The 8,387-nt window shown below is 39.7% G+C and overlaps 1 pseudogene; it reads right to left on the reverse strand.

Moving 5' to 3' along the window:
- Positions 1-2,405: 2,405 nt before the first annotated feature.
- LOC125528382 lies at positions 2,406-8,377 on the reverse strand (annotated as a pseudogene).
- Between the last annotated feature and the right edge of the window lie 10 nt (positions 8,378-8,387).

The raw sequence follows: 8,387 nt of genomic DNA on the forward strand, positions 1-8,387 counted from the left end.
TTATGAAAAACCAAAATTCAACCCTCTTAATAATTAAAATTCCATCCTCTTAATAATAAAGTCTCATGCTCCCAAGTAATAAAACTACCATCATGTTAGTAATAAAATGGTCATCCTCTTAATGATAAAAATTCCGTGTTATTAATAATAAAAAATACCATACTATTAATAATAAAAACTTCCATCCTATTAATAATAGAAATCCCATGTAATTAATAATAAAAAATGTCATGTTATAAATAATAAAAAATGCCATGCGCTTAACTACAAATGCTACCATCTTAAATAATAATACAAATGCCATGTTATTAATTATTAAAATGTCATACTCTTGATAATAAAATTTCCATGTGAGAAAGTAAAAAACCAAAACCAAAATTGCCATGTGTAAATGACAAAAAATCCCAAAGCTTGCAATGGGGCCATTACAAAAATACCTAAAAAATGCCATCTGTTGAAAGGCAAAAAATGTCATGGTTTAAACCAAAAGAAATTGCCATGCTACCAATAATAAAAAAATGCACATGGAAAGTTTAGAAAAAAAACCATCCAAAAAACAGGGATTTTTGTTTGTTCATGGAAAAAGGGGCATTTGGAATTTTTAAAATGAAAAACGAATAAAAAGATTTTATCTTCGAATACATAAAGTTGTTTAAGCATAAGTGTTCACAAAACCGCTTCAATCGAGGTGATAAGAGCATCTCTAGCAGACCCCGTATAACGTCGACCCGCAAAACGCATTTACAGTTCGCGAAAAAATGGCTTTGCGGGGCAGCGCGGACGGCCGCAGAGTCAGACCCCGCAAAACGGACCCGTAAAAAAGATATTCACGGAATGTGCTCTTTTACGGGTCGGCTTTGCGGGGTCTGCTCGGGCGCCGCTCCCGTCGGCCCGCAAATCCGAAATTTACAATTCAATTTCACACATGAAAATATATTTCTTTGCTTTTTTATTTTCTTCAACGGCATTGAATACATAGTAATTCACCAAATCTTTGCTAGAATAGTAAGACCAAATAAAACAAGAACCATAATTATACATTTTAAAAGATATCCAACTTCCATATATAACTGCTCCCACTAATTGGACCAATATTTTCTTCATGCATTCGTTGTTGATCTGCGGATTCTTGATTGCATTCTCCATTCTTTTTCTTTGGTTCTAAAGAAGTAGACGTTGTTTCCCCTCTATTTTCTTCTCTAATTGCACATGCAGCCGCATCATTAGCCTCAATTCTACTAAGGAGTGCACGAACATCTATTAAGTTCCTTTCTATCAATAAATCAATGTATTCTCATTCCCAAAACTAAAATGAGCATCCATCTTCCTACACACATGATGATGTTCAAAATGAGCTATCGCAATTGAACCAAAGTATACGGTGACAAAGCCGAATGAAAACAACACATACCCCATCGTTTTCGCATTTGAAGAACACCCATCCGGGGTGCTTCTGTGTGCCAGAAGTTAGTCGTAGCACTGTCCGCGTGCAGTCGTCGCACTGTATGAGCGGCATCGGCCAGCCGCTGCGCGAGCGCCGAGCCCGGCGGACGGCCGGCCGAATCCCTGCCGGCAAACCAGCGGCAGCAACTACAAGACGAACCCGTACCTGCATGCGGCGATGGGGCTTTACCGGGGCAGCGCGGGTGCTCCGCGACCAATCCATGGCTTGGTGCAGCGACCGTCGGCCGGAAAAGCCAAATCCGGCCGCCTGCGTCGAACAGTCGCCGATCTGCAACTTTCCGGCCCGCCGACGCAGGAGGAAGTGGCGGAGGGCAACCTCGGGCGTGTGGCGGCCCTCCGGCGTGATCCCACCAACTACTTTGGCCAAAATCGTAGGCAGCGACCCGACGGCGGGGCGAGGGGTAGAGGGGCGGCGGTGGGTGGGGAACGGGCCGAGGGGCGGAACCCGTGTTTCCACGGGTTGGGACTGGAATTATGCCGCGTCCCGCAAAAAAAATTATGGGTCGGACGCATTTGCAGAGTCTGCTCGGGCAGAATTTTTCGTGCCAACACGTAATTTAACGGTTATTTTACGGGTCGTGACTTTTTAGGAGGTCTGCTAGAGATCCTCTAAGCGTGCAGCCACTCCTCAAGAAGGTTTGGGTTTGAGACCCCCACCTCGTGCATGTCCCTTGTATTTTTTAAGAGGAAAAGGGAAAAGGGAAGGGTGTTTATCATTTCGCTGTAGCGCGTATGAAAAGCTGACGTGGTACAAGGCTTGCGTCACCATTCATGCGATAAAAAAGGATATATCTATCTAGACGGCAACCAGCATGTTCACTAGGAAAACATCAACATTGAGCGTTCGCCGGATATCATTTTTCGAATCTATTGTAGGAGAATCAGCTTGGGATGCAGCTTGTTTGTTAGCGGTTTAGCTTCTGGGTGGCAGGAAACTAGGAATCGATAGTAGAAGACCAAACAAAGGCCTATTAATTAAATGCACTAGACTTTTCAAGTTAGAAGTCCGAAAAAGATCCATACTTAAACTTCCTACATATCTCGTTGAGGAAAGGAATCAAGAAACCTTTCCAAATCAAAAGGAAATTAAGAACGGGCAACCAAAATGCACTGCTTGGAAGCAAGCTCTGTCTGACAACACTGAAACAGGCAATCCAGATCCATAGGTGACAAAGCATGAAGACGGCATTGCAGATGATATGTTATCTCGAATCTCCTTGGTGGCTTTATCTCGTGACCAGTACTCATAGTTACACCAGGGCTCTAGATTTAGACCCTGTAGGAGAATATCAACACTTGTGGTCAGCTGATGTAACTTCAATGGTAAATAGCGCCACTTGAAATATCAGATGAAACAGCTATTTTGGTGAAACATTCAATTTCCTTTACCAGATGAAAATTTTCTGTTGCTTTACCAGATGGAATTTTTCATTCACCAAGTTTAGAAGTTTCTGGACATTATTAAAAAAATATGTCGGGGGAGGGTAAATAATATATATGTTTGAAGATCAAATTCAATCACCTCTGTCTATCTACTGAATTTTCATGATGATTTGGTTGCTTTAAATTGGGATAGCCATAATAGAGACATCATATGGGCATAGCCAATGTATTTTTTCACCAAAAATGCTCAAGATCAAGGAACTGTCGTTGTATTGAGGGGTATACAAATGAGCAGAGGGCATATGCTACTTCTTCTGTTAAAGTTGATTACACATATACTCTCTGTATATCCACATATCTATCATTAGCCCCCATGTGCATAGATAAAGAAACACTAAATCAAAAAAAAAGAAGAAGATAACCATAGATACGCTATTACGAGACATGCCACTCAGCATATCTATCATTAAATCACGCAGCATCTACCAAAGCAATATAGTAGGCCAATAAGGGTAGGGAAACACTACACACTTGATTCCCTAAATGGAAATTTATTTAAAATCTGAGACTCTCGAAGACGACTGTTATAACAAAATGGAGGAAGTAGTAGAGAATATTGAGAAATCAGCATCTGTAACTATTAAGTGCACCATAAAAAAAGAGGTTCAGGCACCTACTTCAGATGTTCCTTTTGTCCTGGCAAAACTCACTTCCACAACAACATTTGAATGCCTCGACAGGGTGGTTGACATCATCAAAGTCAAGTCCATAGTCCTGTGGTCAACGTGTGCACGAAAGAAGATTAGGCATTTTGACGTATAACTTAAAAGTAGACAATAATCTAGGCAAGAAGATTTCACTAAACAAACAAGGAACGGTAGCTTGACAAAACTATTATTGGATTTGCAGAGACACAGTTCAACATAAGGTCTAGAAGTCTAAAACATGAGATTGAAGATTGAACAGAATTCAGTCAGGATATTAGAAACAGTTTGGCCCATATCTTGGTCCTTAGATTCACTAGTGTACAACTGATGCGGCACAATGGAGCTTAAATTAATGTAAATTACCCATGTAAGTTCTTCAAATGGCTTTATTTGCCTTGTGGTGAAAAACGCCGGCTGAACGAAACAAAAGAATAAATAATCAATCTTCATATGTTTCAAACTTGATTAACACACAAAGGCCAGTAAATAGCTGGAGTTGCATACGTACATGGTAGTAGTGGTGGTCGGGTGTCTCAATCTCAACAGGTATAACAATAAGATTGGCATCAGAACACCTGCACCATACCATGACGTACCAAGTCAAAAAATTCTCAAGAATAAAACATTCCAAGTCAATCAGTCGAAATTCAAATTATTGGTTCAGCATACTATGGAAGCACCTTTTTTTTTTTGGTTTCTCTCTACCTCTGTGTTCAAATCTTGTGTTACGAAGTGCTATTAGATAGCTTCAAACTAGAGTAGCATCACTTGCACAATGCACATCATAATCAAAGTATTCAGATAAGGAATAATACAAAGCATATTCACTACTAAATCACACACATGCGCAAATAAAGATAGTGTTAACTTGTAAAAGTACATAGAACCAAGGTTGAACTTTCAGCTCAAATGTAGCCATTCATCAGTTACATTTTAGTCAAATTTGTTTGCGATTTTTATGACTCTTTTTTGTGACGGTGCTGTTGGTGGTGGTAATCATAAAGGAATATTACTTACCTATGGTTTATGAACCTTGCCACGTTCCCATAAAAGGTGCCATCCAGACAGAGAGCATGGTCGTCCTCCAGAACATCTTCAGTGACCCAGTCAGCATCAAGCAACGTAGGGTAGGTATGCTTACCGTTCGACACCATTTGATTGTTTCGCTCATACAGCTCATTGTTCGTCAATATTTCACCAACATACTCACAAATAAATGCACCCCGAGGAAGTTCCTCAGCAGCCCGCAGTCCCCATCCTTTTTCTCCAGGGGTTAAGAAAACCTGAAACGACACACATTACGAATGAATATAAGAAAAACATGCATGATGTGCAGTTTGATGTGATGAGGACATGAGTATACACAGAATGCTCAACATTTCCACATTAATCTAAGGCAAAATTGGATCCTACATTCAGTCACTATTGCCGTATTAATTGAAGTTGAAATAGAAAGAAACAGGTTCAACATTGCCACATTAATCAAAGGAAAGATAGAAGGATCCATACAGCTTGCCTGGAAGGTGCTGACTAATCATGCATACTTCAAACCGCTTTAATTATATGCATTAGATCTCTATAATAAACAGAATTCTACTTTTTGTGTATGGATATGGAGCTGCCAAATTACCTATGGAATTCAGTTAGTTCAGTAATACTCCCTCCTTGCCAAATTATAATGCATATAAGTTTGTCCTAAGTCAAACTTTGTAAACTTTAACCAACTGCATAGAAAAAATTATCAACCTCTACAATACAAAATCAATGCCATTAGATTCATCATGAAATATATTTTCATATGGTATACATTTTCTATTGTAGGTGCTCATATATTTTTTCTATAAACTTGGTCGAAATCTACAAAGTTTGACTTCACACAAAACTTATGTGCACTTTAATTTGGCAAGGAGGGAACATTTGCCAACTGACACTGATTAATAAAAGCTTTATCTTTGGTGCAATGGGGCCATACCAAGAGCTTAAATGGGTACAAACGACTTACTTGTAGATGCCGACTAATACCCCGCTGCACCACACGATTTCCACAATTTCTGGCACATCCACATTTATTCCAACATTCCTTGATAAATTTCCTTATAGGGTGCCCTTTACAAGGATTCACCTTGGCGTTTGGTGACTCAGAATTTACGATCTTCACTCGTTCTCTTGAACAAATTTTGCAGTAGAATTTTGGAAGCATGGAGAGACAAGAATTGAGAAATTCTTCCTTAAGCAGGCCGTCTCTTGTATAAGCAAAGTCGCCTCCTGTTTCTGCTGCGCATGCACAAGGAAGTGGTTCCACTAGACAATCTCCAAAGCAGTCTGAGCAGCAATTGTCATCTCCTATTCTAGCAAGCGAAAGATTGACATATGCCTTCTGGAATGTGATATTGCGTGGTATGTAGTGAAAGGGAGCAGGAAGAATCCCATTGCCACCTTCATTGATTATGGGAATACTCACATGTTCTTCACCTTTTGTTATGTCATTGACATCATGAGCTGGTCCCTTGGGCTTGGCAATAACCAGCATATTACTGGAACTGCTCTGTTCTCCAGCAGTAGCACTAGAGGGGCAAATACCACCATGGATCATGCTATTGCTAGGTGGCATACACGAGGAACCAGCTTGGTTTGGCACTGAAGGCTTAGATAAAAAGTCCATGGCAGGAACTATTTGTAGCATTCCACTTTCTCTTGGTCCACTATATGTATAGTCCAATTCAATGCACTGGTTGTGCGCGTCCTTGTATGCTGGAGGATTTTGAAAGAAAAAAAATACAGAAATTCCAAGTAATTAGGAGTTATTCGAGATTAAGATCCTAGGTTAACAAGGCAACGAAAACAATATTAATAGGGCAGCCACAACAAGATGATGCAATTTTTGAAGGAAAAACCGGACACCTCTGGAGCAATTGCAGTAAACATATTGGTATCACTAAAAGAGTTATGACATTGTTTTTATAAATTCAAAATTCACAACAGTACAGCTCCTATGTCAGTATGCCAAAGGTAGGCTTATAGGCTTGCACACAAGCCAAAGGTAGTACACAAACTGGTAAACAGTGCACACCAAGACTAGTGATGCAGTGAGAAAATAGCACTGAAATTAACAAGAGTTTCTTCCATTCATGAAACTTATATAATGTATTCCCAAGAAGTCATAACTGACGTTTTAGTTTTTTTTTAAAAACACAACAGGATGTGTGTCACATTTGGATGTTAACGAGTGCACTGAAATGTTGCAAGTAAAAACAGAGCCCAAAAACAAAGAAAAGGGAATGGTAAAACAGGATGTTTATTATGAAACTAACCCTACAAAAGGACTAAAACAAAGATCAAACTAAAAAGCAATAAAACCAAGGCAAGATCTAAGCTAAAAACAGCCAGGGGGCCTGGAGTGCACTGTCAAAGTGCCTCGGCTCCAGCAACCACCTGCCACAGCTCTGCTTCATCAAAGGTGAACTTGATCGACTCCTGGAACCTCAGAATCACAACATCAAACAGTCATTGTGTAACCACCAAATTTCCCACAACATCATGATGATGAGAGAGAGTGCCACTTTTAAGTCCATGAGTTATAAATTTTATGACCGCTAATTTCTATCACACTACAAACTATATTATGAAATAAATTAATGGCGTATTTACTAATCTTTTTTAGGATGAAAAATTGGGAACCATGACAATTACTAATAGTGAAAGTTTTGCATTCCGCAAACAGCCTATATTTGGAAAGCATAAGAAGACTATCAAACTCAGGGCAACGAGATAACAATATTTATTTTGCATATGTATAACAGAAATGCAAATGAAATGTTTTTGCTCTGCAAATAAATCAATAGAAAGTGTGAGGCATATTTGCTAAAACAGAAATTACCTCTCTGATGGCTGGAATCTTGAACTAGGGGGCACATAACTGCCAGTGGGGTCTTGAAAGTAGGAAGCTCTTGACCTTGGGAGTGATAAAGCTGAACTATCTTCATCTGTCAATGTATCCTTGAGAACATCGTTTTCCATGTTTATTTCTTCAATAGGCACCCGCGAAAAAGACAACTGCAATGTGTTCCCAGTGGCACAAACAGTTTGAGGGCACAGCTTGCCTGCTTCTTGCTGCAGTGGAGCTTCAGTCAACTCTGTCTTCTCATTGACACGCACCTTGGATGTAGGTTTTCGAGAATGATGTTTTATCTTAAGCTTCTTTTTACAGTGATCCGAATCAGGATTCATCCTCTTGTTAGCTTGCCTTTGCTGTTCTTCCTGTACCAAAAGTGGTAGAGTAAGGAGTTATAAGAGAAATGTTGCCTCTCAATATATTACATTCTGGCTAAATGATCAAAACAAAGTAGATTGTACTTTGGGATCTGGCTCGTCGAATATGGCATCGGTTAGAACCCGAAAGTGATCAGCTTCTATAAATTCCCAGTTGTGATCATACGAGTCTAGTAGATTCGTCAACACTGGTGAAACAGTTTCTCTCTGAATTCCAATAGCACCCAGATATGTGACAGCAGCATCAAATCTTTCCTTGCAAACCTTTGAAGATGCCATCCTGCATACAATGGAAGAAATCAATATAGCACATCATACAGAAAGTGACAACTCGAAGAACCAACTGATAAAAAGCATAAATACACAGAAAAAAGTTAAGCTAGCAGCCTAGCACCAGACACATTACGAAGACATACCATGCAGATAACGATATTATTGATACATTACGGAAAGCTGTGTAACTGCTGACTGAATGAAATTTTGGCTGCAAGGGCCAGCAGCGAGATTAGTATATTGCTTCTCAGAGCAGGATACTTTTCTCTGAAAATGTTGAACGGAACCGCT

The sequence above is a fragment of the Triticum urartu genome, unplaced genomic scaffold (genome assembly GCF_003073215.2).
Source record: "Triticum urartu cultivar G1812 unplaced genomic scaffold, Tu2.1 TuUngrouped_contig_4832, whole genome shotgun sequence".
NCBI lineage: Eukaryota > Viridiplantae > Streptophyta > Magnoliopsida > Poales > Poaceae > Triticum > Triticum urartu.